Below are 19,498 nucleotides of genomic sequence, written 5' to 3' on the forward strand. Positions count from 1 at the left end.
TGTGTGTGTGTGTGTGTGTGTGTGTGTGATTCGTTCAGTGTTGTTTTGTCACAGTGAGGATGTGACACAGCTGCTAAGGTCAATAAGAGACACCGCATGAGGGGGTTGTTGTCACGGCAACAACATGAATAATAGAGTAGTGTGCTCAGTGAAGACTGAAGAGACTGTGGGCGGGGTTAGGAGAACATCACACTCAACATTGATGCCTACAGTACCCCACACACACCTGCAGACACAGGAAATGACATGCATTCAATGGTCACGCAAACCCATTTTTATTCTGTACTTTATTTATTTATATTGCTTATTTGATATGATCAATGCACAATGATCAACATTGATTTAACTGAGACGACGTAGTGCTGTAGTTAGCTAATCATTTTCATTCATACTCAATGAGTACCTACTAGCTACATACAATAGGCTGTAAACATTCTATATGTATACACGGTACAACCAGATAGATACACAGCTTCTTCAGATCTAATACACAGCCTAAACACTACCAACACTCACACAGTTAAAACAGTCCACTTTCCCACTATTTTCCCCAACTTCTCACTCCCTCTCTATCACTCTAATAACCTCATTCATAACAATCTACATGACAATCTTTGTCTGGGTCTATAATGGGGTTTGGTGGTTGGGGGGGCTGAAGCTAGGAGTGGTGACAGGACAGCCTAGCTGAAGGGGAGCGTTGCATGCTGGGACAGCAGCCTGCTGAGAGAGAGGCATTCTGGGAGGTGGTCTGCTGCGGGCAAGCCTCTGGGGGCTGCAGTATGGTTAATGGGCCTTTCATGGCCGGGCTACAAAGCCTTTTGTCCAGGCCTAATTCAGCCAGACCAGCACAGAGAGGAGAGGGGGAGGGGGAAGAGGCGGTATGGAGGGGTTGGTTGAGAGTTTGGGACCCTCTCGCTCTGCTCCTAGTGGTCACTGGAGGGTCCAGAGCAGTCCAGAGTTTGACAGCCACATAGAAACAGCAACACCAAAACACTGGCCAAGCACTGGCAAACCACACCCACGACACAGCTTTTGGAACACACCCTCAAATCCTGATGATGACTCTCCAAAACATGCGTGTGTGTGTGTGTGTGTGTGTGTGTGTGTGTGTGTGTGTGTGTGTGTGTGTGTGTGTGTGTGTGTGTGTGTGTGTGTGTGTGTGTGTGTGTGTGTGTGTGTGTGTGTGTGTGTGTGTGTCTGTGTGTCTGTGTACACAGGACAGGGAGAGAGTATCCTTACTTTATGAGTGAGCATGTCTGATTATGGACAGTGTTTAGTGTTAGTCGAACTGACGAATGAGCGTGATTATTTCACCAACATGTCAATAATATCATCAGTCCCATGCATACCAATAACATGTGGATATGAACTATCAGGAGGGGGGGGGGGGGGTGCATAAAAAACAGACAGGACCAACTGCACACTGGCACTAACACGCACACACAACATCCCAGCTACCCCAAACACCACACACACTTCATACACTTTCACCTTGAACAAGAACAACAGGTGTCACAAACCGGCAAGGCTTTGTATGCCAATAACACCCCACTGTGTTGCAATAACCGCTCAGGTGCATGGTGGGATCTCCTCCATTCAGCTCCCGGACAACCCCCCACCAGGACCCTGTCAGACCCCTGTAATCTTAGTCAGGATAGTCCGTAATTCATTAAGTGGACAGTTTGGCGCCCTCATTTCAAATGGTGCTGATTGAAGTGAAGTAGAATTCGTGAGGCATGCGCATGGGTTATTTTCTGTGATCACTGTAGTATGAGAGAGAGAGACAGAGAGAGACAGAGAGACAGAGAGAGAGACACAGAGAGAGCGAGAGAGAGTCACAGAGAGAGGGAGACAGAGAGAGAGAGACAGAGAGAGAGAGAGAGAGAGAGAGAGAGAGAGAGAGAGAGAGAGAGACAGAGAGAGAGAGAGACAGAGACAGAGAGAGAGACAGAGAGACAGAGAGAGAGAGAGAGACAGAGAGAGAGAGAGGGAGAGAGAGAGAGACAGAGAGAGAGACAGAGAGAGAGAGAGAGACAGAGAGAGAGAGAGAGACAGAGAGAGAGACAGAGAGAGAGACAGAGAGACAGACAGAGAGAGAGAGAGAGAGACAGAGAGAGAGAGAGAGAGAGAGAGAGAGAGAGAGACAGAGAGAGAGAGAGAGAGAGAGAGAGAGAGAGAGAGAGAGAGAGAGAGAGAGAGAGAGAGAGAGAGAGAGAGTATTGCGATGCCTCTTACTGCCTCTTACTGCCTCCATCTCCTGACAGCTGCACTAGAGAGAGATAGAGGCATGCGGGCTTCAATGGACGGGCTCAATACAAACTGGAGGAACACACCAGTCTAGGGGACGAGGGGGAGGGGCATTTTTCTCCCCCCACCATGTAGAACTTTTGGCAACTTTTTTTGTTTGTCTTACACTGTTCCTATTAAACTCTTTTATGCACATGTACATACATTCATTATAACAACACATTTCATCATTACGCACTGCGGTGAGAACAACTGGGCCTGACAATAGAGTGTGTTTCTTGGGGGAAACTAGAGGGCTTTACCAACTTTGTGATTTGGGAGCGAGCCCCTATTGTTCAGATCCCTCCCCCTTCTTGGGAAGTGGGAGGACCCGAAAAGGCGTCGCAAAGGGGAGAATTGTTTGAGAGCTCAGTCATCCAAAAACGGCCATTCAATGTGAGAACTTGGGGAGCCTAAGAAAATGTCGGTGGCATCGCAGTAAATTACTAAAGCAGTAAAGAAAAAGGAAAAAGTGTCTTCCCCCCCGGATTTTACTGAAGTAAAAAGCTGAGAAAGAGATCGATTGTTGTCCGAGGAGTAAATACCAACTATAGCACGTTTTGGTAAGTTTTTCTTTACTAATGATCTCTGTCTTGCAGTACTACGCGAAGTAATGACACATGCGTTACAAGTTAACAATATGTTTTTATTTATGTAATAACGGATTCACTCAGGGAAACATATTTTACACACGGATGTGCGATAACATAAACATTGTATGTTCAGTGTTTTTCAATGTTGTAATCGGGATGCGGGTACCTCGCTAACTTTGTGTGTAACAATTGTTTTGTTTCCACGTTTTTATTTGATTCAACCACCTTTCAGGCCAAATCAATAGAAGCAAAGACTGCGCGCTTAATATTGGGAATATGGAACGAAATGGTCATAAAAAGTAGTCATTTGAAAATGTGATTGTAGGATGGTTGTAGAAGATAGTTTTGGGACGCATTGAGTGATGGAGGTAGTAGCCTTTGACCATTTCTGCCTTCAGCTTTCGGAATTGCGTCTTTTTTTGGGCCAAATTAGTTTCTCAAACGTTAGATCTTTGTGCCTGAATGCATTTTGTATTATTCTCATGATAAAAATGTATATTATTTTTTGGTAAAAACATTGTCATTTTAAGACCAAAAGTGTGTAGATTGTTGCAGGCCTCAGTCCGTAGTCGTTCCTATAGAGGAGAGTAACAGAAAACAGACATGGCAAAGCGCTGCCAAATTCCCTCCCCATATCGTTGGTTTCATGCCTACATCTTATTTATTAGCCTGCCTCAATGTCAACCCGAAACAGATTGGATTTTATCTCATGACGCACAGCTTTGACACCACTAATTGTGTGCTTTTAAAAAGAACCCACTCTCCTCATCACTAAACCAAACGTACACTGTGCAAGAATAACCTAATTACAATAAATTGACAGCTGGTCCAACTCTTCTGAACCATCAATGCGGCGGAATGCCTGAAAGTATTTTAGCTGTGAGCTGTCAAGGGCGTCTCTCAATGAGTCTCATATCATCTCTGTGCTGAGGAATGATTTAATGAGAAAATATTTTTTGCTAATCCAATGGGCTAATGAGCTCTTGGCGAATCCTCGCATAGGTGAGATTGTCACTGCTCTATTTAGAATACATTTAGCCCAACTGCCTCGCATAGAAAAAAACACCTCAGTTAAACCGACAAGACACCCTGTCAACTGGAGAGATTGTTTCAGCTCAATCCATGATGTCAGATGGATTAAAAATGAGGGCTTGAAATTGCCAGGGATCTCATGATACCATATTATCACGATACTTTGGTGCCGATATGACACACTACATGACCAAAAGTATGTGGACACCTGCTCATCGAACATCTCATTCCAAAATCATGGTCATTAATATGGAGTTGGTCCCCCTCTTTGCTGCTGTAATAGCCTCCAATCTTCTGGGAAGGCTTTCCACTAGATGTTGGAACATTGCAGCATGGACTTGCTTTCATTCAGCCACAAGAGCATTAGTGAGGTTGGGCACTGATGTTGGGCGATTAGACCTGGCTCGCAGTCTGCCTTCCAATTCATCCCAAAGGTGTTCGATGGGGTTGAGGTCAGGGCTCTGTGCAGACCAGTCAAGTTTTTCCAACACCGATCTCGACAAACCATTTCTGTATGGACCTCGCTTTGTGAATGGGGCATTATCATGCTGAAACAGGAAAGGGCCTTCCCAAAACTGTTGCCACAAAGTTGGAAGCACAGAATTGTCTTGAATGTCATTGTATGCTGTAGCGTTTAAGATTTCCTTTCACTGGAACTAAGGGGCCCAAACCATGAAAAACAGCCCCAGACCATTATTCCTCCTCCACCAAACTTTACAGTGGGCACTATGCATTTTGGCAGCTAGCGTTCTCCTGGCATCCGCCAAACCCAGATTAGTCCGTTTGACTGCCAGATGGTGAAACATGATTCCTTACTCCAAAGAATGCGTTTCCACTGCTCCAGAGTCCAGTGGTGGTGTGCTTTACATCACTCCAGCTGAGGCTTGGCATTGCACATGGTGATCTTAGGCTTGTGTACAGCTGCTCGGCCATGGAAACTCATTTCACGAAGCTCCCGACGAACAGTTATTGTGCTGACGTTGCTTCCAGAGGCTGTTTGGAACTCGGTAGTCAGTGTTGCAACCGAGGACAGACGATTTTTACGTGTTACACAATTCAGCACTCGTCGGTCATGTCCTGTGAGCTTGTGTGGCCTACCACTTTGCGGCTGAACCATTGTTGCTCCTAGACGTTTCCACTTCCCAATAACAGCACTTACTGTTGACCAGGGCAGCTCTAGCAGGGCAGAAATTTGATGAAAATACTTGTTGGAAATGTGGGACAGTGCCACGTTAAAAGTCACTAAGCTCCTCAGTAAGCCATTCCACTGCCAATGTTTGTCTATGGAGATTGCATGGCGGTGTGCTCGATTTTATACACCTGTCAGCAACGGGTGTGGTTGAAATAGCCGAATCCAGTAATTTGAAGGGGTGTACACATACTTTTGTAAATACAGTACCAGTCAAAAGTTCTGACACAACTACTCATTCAAGGGTTTTTCTTTATTTGTACTATTTTCTACATTGTAGAATAGAATAGTGAAGTCATCAAAACTATGAAATAACACGTGAATCATGTAGTAACCAAAAAAGTGTTAAACAAATCAGAATATATTCAATATTTTAGATTCTTCAAAGTAGCCACGCTTTGCCTTGATGAACGCTTTGCACACTCTTGGCATTCTCTCAACCAGCTTCACCTGGAATGCTTTTCCAACAGTCTTGAAGGAGTTCCCACATACACTGAGCACTTGTTGGCTGCTTTTCCTTCACCCTGCAGTCCAACTCATCCCAAACCATCTCAATTGGATTGAGGTCAGGTGATTGTGGAGGCCAGGTCATTTGATACAGCACTCCATCACTCTCCTTCTTGATCAAATAGCCCTTACACAGCCTGGAGGTGTGTTGGGTCATTGTCCTGTTGAAAAACAAATGATAGTCCCACTATGCACAAACCAGATGAGATGGTGTATCGCAGCAGAATGCTGTGGTAGCCATGCTGGTTAAGTGCGCCTTGAATTCTAAATAAATCACCAACAGTGTCACCAGCAAAGCACCCCCACACCATCACACCTCCTCCTCCATGCTTCATGGTAGGAACCACACATGCGGAGATCATCCGTTCACCGACTCTGCGTCTCACAAAGACACGGAAGTTGGAACCAAAAATCTCAAATTTGGACTCATCAGACCAAAGGACAGATTTCCACCGGTCTAATGTCCATTGCTCGTGTTTCTTGGCACAAGCAAGTCTCTTCTTCTTATTGGTGTCCTTCAACCACGAAGGCCTGATTCATGCAGTACCCTCTGAACAGTTGATGTTGATGTGTCTGTTACTTGAACTCTGTGAAGCATTTATATGAGCTGCAATTTCTGAGGCTGGTAACCCTAATGAACTTATCCTCTGCAGCAGAGGTAATTCTGTGTCTTCCTTTCCTGTGGCGGTCCTCATGAGAGCCAGTTTCATCATAGCGCTTGATGGTTTTCTTCATGTCTTTAATGAATGATGGACGGTCGTTTCTCTTTGCTTATTTGAGCTGTTTTTGCCATAATATAGACATGGTCTTTTACCAAATGGTGCTATCTTCTGTATACCAACTCTATCTTGTCACAACACAACTGATTGGCTCAAACTCATTAAGAAGGAAAGAAATTCCACAGATGAACTTTTAACAAACCTGTTAATTGAAATGCATTCCAGGTGACTACCAAATGAAGCCGGTTGAGAGAATGCCAAGTGTGTGCAAAGCTGTCATCAAGGCAAAGGGTGGCTACTTTGAAAAATCCCAAATATAAAATATATTTAGATTTGTTTAACACTTTTTTGGTTACTACATGATTCCATATGTATTATTTCATAGTTTTGATGTCTTCACTATTATTCTACAATGTAGAAAATAGTAAAAATAAAGAAAAACCCTAGAATGAGTAGGTGTGTCCAAACCTTTAACTGGTACTGTATAATATATGTATTGAGATTCTCATGATTTTATATGTATTTCTATTTGATACTGTGATTTTATAGTTTTTTTATTGTGATTTTATGTCCCAAACATATTGCTCACCATGTCTTCTGCAGAGGGACAAGAGAGAGTCATGAGAAAACAAGTTTTAATCAGTCATGGAAATAAAAGTGATGAAAACAAATTGGCTCCCTATTTAAATAGAAGATGGAGAACAAGCTATGAAAGAAAAATACTTTGTTTTGGTGCGGGTACAGTCAATTAATGTAAAAATAATATTGTGATATTGTCAAAACTAAAAGATACAATATATTGTAAAAAAGAATATCCCGATATGTAACTGTATCGATATTCCCCCCATCACTATTAAAACCCTTTCCTGCAGTCAAACGACCAAATTCTCCTCTGGTGGCCTTATGGGTGGAATATTATTCATATTTTTCATAATTTCATAATTAATAAACATTATTTATTTTTTTTATGAACAGAAAATCCGGTGTTTCTATGTCAAAGAGTTCTGTTATATTTCAGTCTTCTGTGATGTATATAAAGTGTAATATTGGGATGCAAACTCTAAATGTAATACATTTCAACTCAACACCTGTACCATGTCAGATGTATTCTTTTGTTTAAGCCCATAACCATGTGTGTGAGGTGTAAACTTTTGTTTTAAAGTAGATTTGTTTAAGACTACCAAGAAACACTGTGTGACCCTGATTTAGCCCACTGCAGTAAAATGTGTGATCTTTGCACACCTTTACTTAAAGAGATCAAGAAGAATGATCTCTTCAATTAAACTGAATAAGTGAACTGGTTTACCAAGAGGCTATGTATGTTTGGCATTGGTTCCTGAGCCTCTGTCTGAGGGACATCTAAGGAACGTCTTGTTTGGTAACTCTGGTGTGGTAGAGTTTGTTGTTGACCTTCGGCGGTCGCGGTTCAAAGCTATTCTCTAATTCATTCCAGTCTGATTGGCTTTCTCTCCTTTCTCAGTCTTCTGATCTTATTTGGTGGCACAGCTTTGAGCAGCCATTAGCTATGTGCCGATGAATGCACACATTTTACTGTTCCATTTTCATCCCAGCCCAACATTTGTTAACTATTAACAACAGGGTTAAAGACAAGGATTGGTCCATAGGCCTAATCTGGAAAGATAACATCAGGCCTTGAAGTACTGTGAGTTGTTAAAAATACATGACAGGTCCTTACTTTTGTTGCCTTAATAGGTGTGTGTTTGGCATTGGTGTTTTGGTCCACTCTCAGTAGGTATGTCTTGTTCTGTCTATGAATAACTTGGCTTGGCTAGGACTCATTGGATAGCTCTTGTTTTGACAATGACTCAATGGATAGATCTCATCCTGTCTGGATGTGTTTTCTTGGATAGTTCTGGTTCTGGGCAGGATAGCTCTTGTACTGGCTATGTTCTGGCTATGGGTCCATGGTTAGTGCTTACTCTGGCTAGGTTCTGGTTGCTGTTGTTTTGCTTCTGATGCCATGAATATAGATTGGCACTGAGTCCATGGATCGATTATGTCCTGGCTGTACTCTGGGTGGATAGTTCTTTACTTCTTGTTCTGGTGCTGTGGGACTTTTTGAGTTCTGTCTAAGTTCTGGCTACAACTGTGGAAAGGTTTATTGTTTTCTTAGAAGATTTAATGTTAATTGGCAAAAGGAGAAAAATAACTCCTGAGGGTATGCTTTCATCTGTGCTACAGCGGGTACGATCATGTAGTCATAACAGCCTGCAGGCTGCTATCTGCGGGCCTAACTCTGTGTGTGTGTGTGTGTGTGTGTGTGTGTGTGTGTGTGTGTGTGTGTGTGTGTGTGTGTGTGTGTGTGTGTGTGTGTGTGTGTGTGTGTGTGTGTGTGTGTGTGTGTGTGTGTGTGTGTGTGTGTGTGTGTGTGTGTGTGTGTGTGCGCGCATGATGGTTCTCCAATCAGGATTATCTCTTTACACTGGAATGTGCAGCTTGTCACTCTCGTCTTGAACACGCCCCTCTCAGGATCACCTGCATGTTCCAGTGAAGTCAGATCTCAGTGTAGGGCAGGCTGTGTGTTTCTCATAGCCTGCACTGTGGAGTGTGCTTGTGAAAGAGAGCGACTTTAGGCTGTGAGTCTATCCATATTAGGCGGTTATACTAGTGTTTTAGTGTAATGGTGATCATACACATAGCCAACTATAAAGGCTTGGCTGCTGGAAGCTCAGTTGAACATTTTCCCACAGTTCAAACCTATTGTTCTGTAGATTTGCATATAGGGCATTCTGGCTATGTTGTTTACTTGATATATTGTGCTTTAGTGTTGCAGGGGTTGTAGGGTCAGGTTTCTCATGTCCTGGTGGTTTTAGGTGTCCAGTCTCAGAGAGGGCCACCTGGAGCAACAGGTGGCCAGGGTCCAGTACCCTCCCCTGGGGCTCCGAGCCACCCTGCTCCCAAGCCTGACCCTGCATACCTCGATAGCCTTCCACAGCATCTTCCATACAGGATGAGAGGGAGAGAGAGGGAGGGATGGAGAAAGGAGGTAGAGGAGAGGGGAATGAAGGAGGGAGGGAATAGAGAACATAGCTGTGCAGGAGAGAAGCGTGGAAGAGAAAGGGAAGGGAGGACAGAGATAAAAATTGCAAGCGGAGGAGTGAAAAGTCTGCATCGTTTGAGAGACATAGACGTTGTAGATGTTTGCTCACACTCCTGTATCTCTGCCACCTACCTAACAATTGATCACATTACACAGATGTACCTGAAACGATGTGCTTTTGGCCTTTCAGCGTTGTTGAATAAATCTCCTTGAGACCTGTCTCAGTGATAATACAGTACATACAGTGCATTCAGAAAGTATTCACACCCCTTGACTTTTCCCACATTTTGTTACATTACAGCCTTATTCTAAAATGGATGAAGTTGTTTTTTCCCTTCATCATTCTGCACACAATCCTCCATAATGACAAAGCAAAAACAGGTTTTTAGATTTTTTTTTGCAAATTTATAAAAATTAAAAAAAACGGAAATATCACATTTACATACGTTTTCAGACCCTTTACGCAGTACTTTGTTGAAGCACTTTTGGCAGCAATTACAGCCTTGAGTTTTCTTGGCACACCTATATTTGGGGAGTTTCTCCCATTCTTCTCTGCAGATCCTCTCAAGCTCTGCCAGGTTGGATGGGGAGCGTCGCTGTACAGCTATTTTAAGGTCTCTCCAGAGATGTTTGATCAGGTTCAAGTCCGGGCTCTGGCTGGGCCACTCAAGGAAATTCAGAGGCTTGTCTCAAAGCCACTCCTGTGTTGTCTTGGCTGTGTGCTTAGGGTCGTTGTCCTACTGGAAGTTAAACCTTCACCCCAGTCTGAGGTCCTGAGCGCTCTAGAGCAGGTTTTCATTAAGGATCTCTCTGTTCTTTGCTTCGTTCATTTTTTCCCTTGATCCTGACTAGTCTCCCAGTCCCTGTCACTTAAAAACATCCCCACAGCATGATGCTGCCACCACCATGCTTCACCACCAGGTTTCCTGTAACATAACAAACTGTCGAAAAAAATCAAAGGGTCTGAATACTTTCCAAATGCACTGTACTACATACTGTACTGTTAAAGATGGGTATTTCAAACGGGGCTTAATTTGGCATGTAAAAAAAAAGTACAAAAATATCAGGGTTAGAAAAAAATGTAGTCTTCTTTTTGATATACAGACATTAAATTTTGTTTATTCTGCCTGTTCTTTGGAATGTTCTAAATAGATGTAGCTTGTGTATCCCATTGGTTAGATACGTTTTTATAGGCATTTTATTTCTGTATGCCTAGCAGGAGCTTGTATCCTAGCGGAAGCTTGTAGGCCTAGCGGGAACTTGTATCCTAATGGGAGCTTGTAGGCCTAGCGGGAGCTTGTATCCTAGCGGGAGCTTGTAGGCCTAGCGGGAGCTTGTATCCTAACTGGAGCTTGTATCCTAACTGGAGCTTGTAGGCCTAGCGGGAGCTTGAAGGCCTAGCAGGAGCTTGTATCCTAGCAGAAGCTTGTAGACCTAGCGGGAACTTGTATCCTAACGGGAGCTTGTAGGCCTAACGGGAGCTTGTATCCTAACGGGAGCTTGTAGGCCTAGCAGGAGCTTGTATCCTAGCAGAAGCTTGTAGGCCTAGCGGGAACTTGTATCCTAACGGGAGCTTGTAGGCCTAACGGGAGCTTGTATCCTAACGGGAGCTTGTATCCTAACGGGAGCTTGTAGGCCTAGCGGGAGCTTGTATCCTAACGGGAGCTTGTAGGCCTGGCGGGAGCTTGTGTGCACACTCAGCTCACGTGTGTGTAGGGAGCGGTTGGAACGCAATTGAGTGAATGAGACACAGAGGGGAAAGGGAATTTAGGGAGAAGAGCTGTATGATGCATGGCTTGGTTTCTTTTTTTGTTGTGCCCCGTAAATGCACATGTAGAAATGGAACACTAAAGTTAAAGCAAATTAACTTTCTTCAAGACACTTTTAAAATTACAAAATGTCACATGCCCGTTTTGGCAGCCACAAAACACAATCCACCAAATAGTTTTACAGTATAACATTTTATTTAATTAAAGATCGAGTTTTGAGTATTTGAGTACTCTATTAAATACATGCCTATAAAAACCTGATGGAATACACAAGCTGCATTCCAAATGAGGACAGTTTTATCACAAACTCTAAATGGACTGGTTGATTGAAGTGGAACATGCCCATCCCTACATACTGTAGTTTTGTACTGCTGACTGTGTAGTATCCATCACCAGCTTGCCACCCTGAATCAGAAGACTAGTTTTACGTAGGTACAAGTCACACTTATGTTTGAATAAAGGCACGTGTGACCTCTAGCGTCAGTGACCTCTAGGTGTGTTGACACACACTCTGCTGTTTGTGTGTGAGAGACTGACATAGTGTTGTTAGATCATTGATAAACTCCAGACACTGGTAAGTAAGCAGAGTGTGTGTAGACAAACAGTCCTGTGTGTGCTAAGTAGATATTTGTACAAAGATTAGCTAGCGTTAAACGAGCCAAGAGCCACGCAGGCATCCTCTCAAAGACCATTCACACAGGAGCACCAGATAGCACAGCAACGCTCTGACGGAAACCTCTCTCACCCTCTCTCGGTTTCTGTCTGTCTCTTTCTATCTTTGTCTCTGTCTCTTAAGGCGTCAGCGCGCTGCAGTTTGGCTGGCTCCTAGCCTAACCGAACGAGTTTGCTCGCATACTCCCTTAAAAGACCTTCGCTTGAAAAACGAGAAAAATTGGCCTTTACTCTCTCTCTTACACACACACACACACACACACACACACACACACACACACACACACACACACACACACACACAGAGTTTGTGTGAACAGAACCCCACTGAGCCATCAACATATTTTGGTTGGAGCCATCCTTCTATGTCATCTTGTGCCAATGTGTTATGACTGTGTTATGACTGTGTTATGACTGTATTATAACTGTGTTATGACTGATATGACTGTGTTATGACTGTGTTATGACTGTGTTATGACTGTGTTATGACTGTATTATTACTGTGTTATGACTGATATGACTGTGTTATGACTGTATTATTACTGTGTTATGACTGATATGACTGTGTTATGACTGTGTTATGACTGTGTTATGACTGAGTAATGACTGAGTTATTACTGCGTTATGACTGATATGACTGTGTTATGACTGTGTTATGACTGAGTAATGACTGAGTTATTACTGTGTTATGACTGATATGACTGTGTTATGACTGTGTTACGACTGTGTTATGACTGAGTAATGATTGAGTAATGACCCATCACTCTGTGACAGGCACTGGAATGTCTTCTCCCTAGGGAGGGATCAACCAATGTCTTAAGCCCTCTGCATGCTTCGGTTCGGCTGGCGCCTAGCCAAACTCTGCTAGGTGAACCAAATGTATGCTCTCATACTCTCTTAAAAATGTGTCATTCATTTTCATGTTTTTGCAGAGGAGATCTTAGTCACGCAATTTTACATCTAAGATGTTTAGTGCAGTATTTCTCAAGTGAAAAAATGTGCATGAAAACAATTAGTCTCTCGTTGAATGACAATAAACACTTCATTGAAGAATCTCTACTGTTGACCAATCACTGACGTAGGGGCATAGTCTTGAGCTAGCGAACTTCGGTTTGCCTCGAAGATAAGGTTTTTTGTCCACGAACAGCCGAATAAACCCTTACCCAAAGACCATAACGAACGATTTGATATTTCAGTTCGGATCAGGAAGGTGATTTGATATTTTAGTTCGGATCAGGAAGGTGATTTGATATTTCAGTTCGGATCAGGAAGATGATTTGATATTTCAGTTCGGATCAGGAAGGTGATTTGATATTTCAGTTTGGATCAGGAAGGTGATTTGATATTTTAATTCGGATCAGGAAGGTGATTTGATATTTCAGTTCGGATCAGGAAGATGATTTGATATTTCAGTTCGGATCAGGAAGGTGATTTGATATTTCAGTTTGGATCAGGAAGGTGATTTGATATTTTAGTTCGGATCAGGAAGGTGATTTGATATTTCAGTTCGGATCAGGAAGGTGATTTGATATTTCAGTTCGGATCAGGAAGGTGATTTGATATTTCAGTTTGGATCAGGAAGGTGATTTGGGTCCTACCATCATAGGCTAAGGTGGTAAACTTCTTGCGGATTAGTGGGACGCTACCGTCCCATTTTGACAATTTCCAGTGAAATTGCAGAGCGCCAAATTGAAATTAAATTACTATAAATATTCAACTTTAATGAAATCACAAGTGCAATACATCAAAGTAAAGCTTAACTTGTTGTTAATCCAGCCAAGTGTCAGATTTCAAAAAGGCTTTACGGCGAAAGCAAACCATGCGATTATCTGCGGACAGCGCCCAGCACACAAATGCATAACAAATCATTTTCAACCAGGGAGTTGCGACACAAAAGTCAGAAATAGCGATATAAAAAAAGCCTTACCTTTGAAGATCTTCTTCTGTTGGCACTCCAAAAGGTCTCAGTTACATTACAAATGGTCCTTTTGTTCGATAATGTCCTTCTTTATATCCATAAAAACTCAGTTTAGCTGGCGCGCTTCAGTCAATAATCCACTCGGTTTCCCTCCTTCAAAATGCATACAAAATGAATCCCAAACGTTACCAATAAACTTATCCAAACAAGTCAATCAACATTTATAATCAATCCTTAGGTACCCTAATACGCAAATAAATGATCAAATTTATGACGGAGAATCGTTATTGTCTTTACCCGGAGAAAAATACCAAAGAACGCGCTCTCAATCACACGCTTGGAAACACTACAGTCAAAATGGGAGCCACCTAAAAAAAATACAAGTTCTGGCTCATTTTTCCAAAAACCAGCCTGAAACTCTTTCCAGAGACTGTTGACATCTATTGGAAGCCCTAGGAACTGCAATCGGGCACGATTTCGCCCTATTATAAAAGTGCCAGCCATTGAAATCAGTGGTAGGATGTGTTCTTTTTTGGGGGGGATGGTTTGTCCTCGGGGTTTCGCCTGCCATTTCAGTTCTGTTATACTCACAGACATTATTTTAACAGTTTTAGAAACTTTAGAGTGTTTTCTATCCAAATCTACCAATCATATGCATATCCTAGCTTCTGGGCCTGAGTAACAGGCAGTTTACTTTGGGCATGCTTTTCATCCGGACGTCAAAATACTGCCCCCTATCCCAAAGAAGTTAAACAAGTCTATTTCTTTTTACTACAAGTCCCCATCATTCCCAGAGATGTGGAAACCTATCTTAGCTGATTGGATGGATCTGGTGGCTTTCCCTGGTCTGGGATAATACCACTAGTCTATATTTGTTGCTTCACTCATAAATCAAAATAACTGATCTGAGAACAGCAACACAGTCAATTTAGATTTTAGAGATGCTATCATGTTCTGTTGTGACAGTTACTGTAGCAATACAGATTACCACAGATTCTGCCTGTGTTTGTTTCTGTTGCTATTGGCACAGGTCTGTCTGTCTCTCTGTCTGTCTGCATTACTGCGCTTTGGCCTGCTTCTCTTTTAGTCCGGAACAACATCATTTTAGTTTGAGTGACAGGACACATGGAACTCCTCTGGCCTTGCTATAACATGTCTGAGAGTCTCTCTCTCTCTCTCTCTCTCACACACACACACACACACACACACACACACCGGTAATCCTGTTTCTGACACTCAAAGCTCCCTTTGAAATGAGTCCCCTCCAGCTGTTCCTGTGGCATTTAGGGCCCAAGGCAACTCACTCAGTCACACACACACACACACACACACACACACACACACACACACACACACACACACACACACACACACACACACACACACACACACAGTCACACACAGACGCACACACGCAGACACACAGACACAGACAGACACAGAGACAGACACAGAGACACACAGAGCCAGAGACACACAGAGACAGACAGGGTTTGTTACACTAACCTGATCTTTATTACTATGTAATAAGCAGTCTAGTACAGTCTTATTGACAAATAACCCCTATCTCTCAGCCATCTATTATTGACATATAACCCCTATCTCTCAGCCATCTATTATTGACATATAACCCCTATCTCTCAGCCATCTATTATTGACATATAACCCCTATCTCTCAGCCATCTATTATTGACATATAACCCCTATCTCTCAGCCATCTATTATTGACATATAACCCCTATCTCTCAGCCATCTATTATTGACATATAACCCCTATCTCTCAGCCATCTATTATTGACATATAACCCTTATCTCTCAGCCATCTCTCTCCTTTCACTATGCCATATCCCTATATTTTCTCTATCCCCCTTTCTTTTATACCTGATTTTACATTTCCTCCTTGTTTTCCCAGGCTGTTTCTTATATCTGCATTCTTTCTCCCTCTCTCTCTCATTTCCCATTCTTTCTCATTTCTTTATTCATCTCTCTCCCTCCTCTCTTTCCCTCCTTTCCTCCCCTAGAGAGAGCAGTATGCAGGACAGGAGTCAGGCTGGGCTGAGCAGGGCTGCTGAATAATATGGAGAAATGTCTCTTGATTTATAATCGGTTCCATTCACTCTGATGTATGAGCTGCCAAAGAAGCTTGGGGCCCCTTCCACTCCACTCCTCCCTTTATTTTTTCCCTCCCCTGCAGCCCTGGAAGAACTCACCGGGAATATGCATGTATGTATGTGCAAAGGTATATCTTATTGTGTGTGTTTATCTGTCTTTGTGTGTCTGTAACTATAATCCATGTACGTTGTTGTGTGTTTATCTGTCTTTGTGAGTCTGTAGCTATAATCCATGAAGGTTGTTGTGTGTTTATCTGTCTTTGTGTGTCTGTAGCTATAATCTATGAAGGTTGTTGTGTGTTTATCTGTCTTTGTGTGTCTGTAGCTATAATCCATGAAGGTTGTTGTGTGTTTATCTGTCTTTGTGTGTCTGTAGCTATAATCCATGAAGGTTGTTGTGTGTTTATCTGTCTTTGTGTGTCTGTAGCTATAATCCATGAAGGTTGTTGTGTGTTTATCTGTCTTTGTGTGTCTGTAGCTATAATCCATGAAGGTTGTTGTGTGTTTATCTGTCTTTGTGTGTCTGTAGCTATAATCCATGAAGGTTGTTGTGTGTTTATCTGTCTTTGTGTGTCTGTAGCTATAATCCATGTATGTTGTTGTGTGTTTATCTGTCTTTGTGTGTCTGTAGCTATAATCCATGAAGGTTGTTGTGTGTTTATCTGTCTTTGTGTGTCTGTAGCTATAATCCATGAAGGTTGTTGTGTGTTTATCTGTCTTTGTGTGTCTGTAGCTATAATCCATGAAGGTTGTTGTGTGTTAATCTGTCTTTGTGTGTCTGTAGCTATAATCCATGAAGGTTGTTGTGTGTTTATCTGTCTGTGTGTCTGTAGCTATAATCCATGAAGGTTGTTGTGTGTTTATCTGTCTTTGTGTGTCTGTAGCTATAATCCATGTACGTTGTTGTGTGTTTATCTGTCTGTGTGTCTGTAGCTATAATCCATGTATGTTGTTGTGTGTTTATCTGTCTGTGTGTCTGTAGCTATAATCCATGTATGTTGTTGTGTGTTTATCTGTCTGTGTGTCTGTAGCTATAATCCATGAAGGTTGTTGTGTGTTTATCTGTCTTTGTGTGTCTGTAGCTATAATCCATGAAGGTTGTTGTGTGTTTATCTGTCTTTGTGTGTCTGTAGCTATAATCCATGAAGGTTGTTGTGTGTTTATCTGTCTTTGTGTGTCTGTAGCTATAATCCATGAAGGTTGTTGTGTGTTAATCTGTCTTTGTGTGTCTGTAGCTATAATCCATGAAGGTTGTTGTGTGTTTATCTGTCTGTGTGTCTGTAGCTATAATCCATGAAGGTTGTTGTGTGTTTATCTGTCTGTGAGTCTGTAGCTATAATCCATGAAGGTTGTTGTGTGTTTATCTGTCTGTGTGTCTGTAGCTATAATCCATGAAGGTTGTTGTGTGTTTATCTGTCTGTGTGTCTGTAGCTATAATCCATGAAGGTTGTTGTGTGTTTATCTGTCTGTGTGTCTGTAGCTATAATCCATGTACGTTGTTGTGTGTTTATCTGTCTGTGTGTCTGTAGCTATAATCCATGAAGGTTGTTGTGTGTTTATCTGTCTGTGTGTCTGTAGCTATAATCCATGTACGTTGTTGTGTGTTTATCTGTCTGTGTGTCTGTAGCTATAATCCATGAAGGTTGTTGTGTGTTTATCTGTCTTTGTGTGTCTGTAGCTATAATCCATGAAGGTTGTTGTGTGTTTATCTGTCTTTGTGTGTCTGTAGCTATAATCCATGAAGGTTGTTGTGTGTTTATCTGTCTGTGTGTCTGTAGCTATAATCCATGAAGGTTGTTGTGTGTTTATCTGTCTGTGTGTCTGTAGCTATAATCCATGAAGGTTGTTGTGTGTTTATCTGTCTGTGAGTCTGTAGCTATAATCCATGAAGGTTGTTGTGTGTTTATCTGTCTGTGTGTCTGTAGCTATAATCCATGTATGTTCTGGAGGATTGGACTGGTCTTGTTGATAACAACTTATATTTTATTTTTGTATGCCTCTGTGAGTATACTTTTACAATGTGATGACGCCAGTTTGGTGTGTGAGTGAGTGTGAGTGTGTGTGTGTGTGTGTGTGTGTGTGTGTGTGTGTGTGTGTGTGTGTGTGTGTGTGTGTGTGTGTGTGTGTGTGTGTGTGTGTGTGTGTGTGTGTGTGTGTGTGTGTGGTGTGTGTGTGTGTGTGATACTGGGCATTAGTTTGGTGTGTGTGTGTGTGTGTGTGTGTGTGTGTGTGTGTGTGTGTGTGTGTGTGTGTGTGTGTGTGTGTGTGTGTGTGTGTGTGTGTGTGTGGTGTGTGTGTGATACTGGGCATTAGTTTGGTGTCTTCTTCCTGTGGTGTATGGGACTGATTACTTGATTACTCAGGGAGTGATTACTCAGGGAGTGATTACTCAGGGAGTGATTACTCAGGGAGTTTGCTCTGGGGCTCTTGGCTCTTAGTGAAAGCTTCTGAGAAACGCCCTGTCTTCCCTGAAGAGACGCAACACACACACACACACACACACACACCACACACACACACACACACACACACACACACACACACACACACACACATTTTGTATGAAAGGCTCTTTATGCTTATGAAGTTAACTACAGTATTCCATTTAGCCGTTGCATGTGGTATGACGAAAGCAGTAACTTCTAGTCTATAGCTCATTATTATCATAGACACACACAACTGTAAACACACAAGCTGCAACACACACATGCCCAGGGTGGTGTTGGGTAGTGGGTTAGGGCTCAGTCAGGTCTTCCCACAGAGGCAGACATCCATCCAGCGTCTGTCGTGACATTGTGTTTGTTAACCATGGCATTATGAACCCTGCCGGAGCACCAGAATTAGTGTTCAATGGTTCATTTTGCCTCGTTATATAAATGATGCAAATGCAGCGGTGCCTAATTGATTAGAGCCCCCTCCGGGCCTGGCTTGATCTCCCTCGTTAATCCCTGAGACGGCCTGGTGCTCGTTAGCATCGATGGAATGATGGGGTGGAGGGGGGAGAGAATAGCTCATTAATACTTTGTGAAGAGTGTGGGGGGGTCCCAACCTTGTTAGACGATGCTTTTGATGTGAAATTTCTGTAGCATGGGAGCTGTTGATGTCTGGAGACGTAGAGAAATGTTGAGAGGGAGATTGTGGGTACTCAGCTCAGAGAGAGGGGTATGAACGAGGCGCGGCCTCCTGGGTTCCACCTGCTAGAGCGGGCTAAACTGCCAACCTCACCAACTCAGACCCTACCAGCGCCACCATCAGGAGGGCACGGCGTCCTGATAGAAATGCCTTGTAAAGACCAGCTAACATGGTTCCCTAATCTACATGACATAGACCTGTGTGTGTTCTACATAGAACAGTTCTATCTGAACGTTCTGTAACATTGGTTTTACCACATTAAACGCAACCCAGAACTATCCAGAATGTTGCGGCAACATCCAAAGACATTAAAACCAGTTGAGGGTGATAGCTCTGACGTCATCCACATACAGTATTCCTATGGAAAACTCCAAATGGCGCATGAAGCCGGAAGTATTTGAATATGAAGCACGTCACATTGCTGAATGGGGCTGTAACCAGCAAAGGATCATGGTCGTTGTAGTCATTTTCATCCTGGCTGAGGTAGTCAACCTATGAGCACACCACAC

The 19,498-nt window shown here is 42.7% G+C and overlaps 1 protein-coding gene across 3 annotated transcripts in view; it reads left to right on the forward strand.

Moving 5' to 3' along the window:
• The first annotated feature begins 2,642 nt into the window (after positions 1 to 2,642).
• Positions 2,643 to 19,498, forward strand: part of LOC106590470 (brother of CDO) — a 46,412-nt gene continuing 29,556 nt past the window's right edge. For 2 of the 3 annotated variants that reach the window (XM_014181531.3, XM_014181534.3), the window contains exon 1: positions 2,643 to 2,849. The gene's annotated coding sequence lies outside the window, so the exon portion shown is untranslated. Of the gene's footprint in view, positions 2,850 to 15,767; positions 15,970 to 19,498 lie in introns of all 3 variants that reach the window. The other variant, XM_014181532.3, reaches the window with a different exon arrangement.

This window comes from Salmo salar, chromosome 29, assembly GCF_965601325.2.
Source record: "Salmo salar chromosome 29, fSalSal1, whole genome shotgun sequence".
Lineage (NCBI taxonomy): Eukaryota > Metazoa > Chordata > Actinopteri > Salmoniformes > Salmonidae > Salmo > Salmo salar.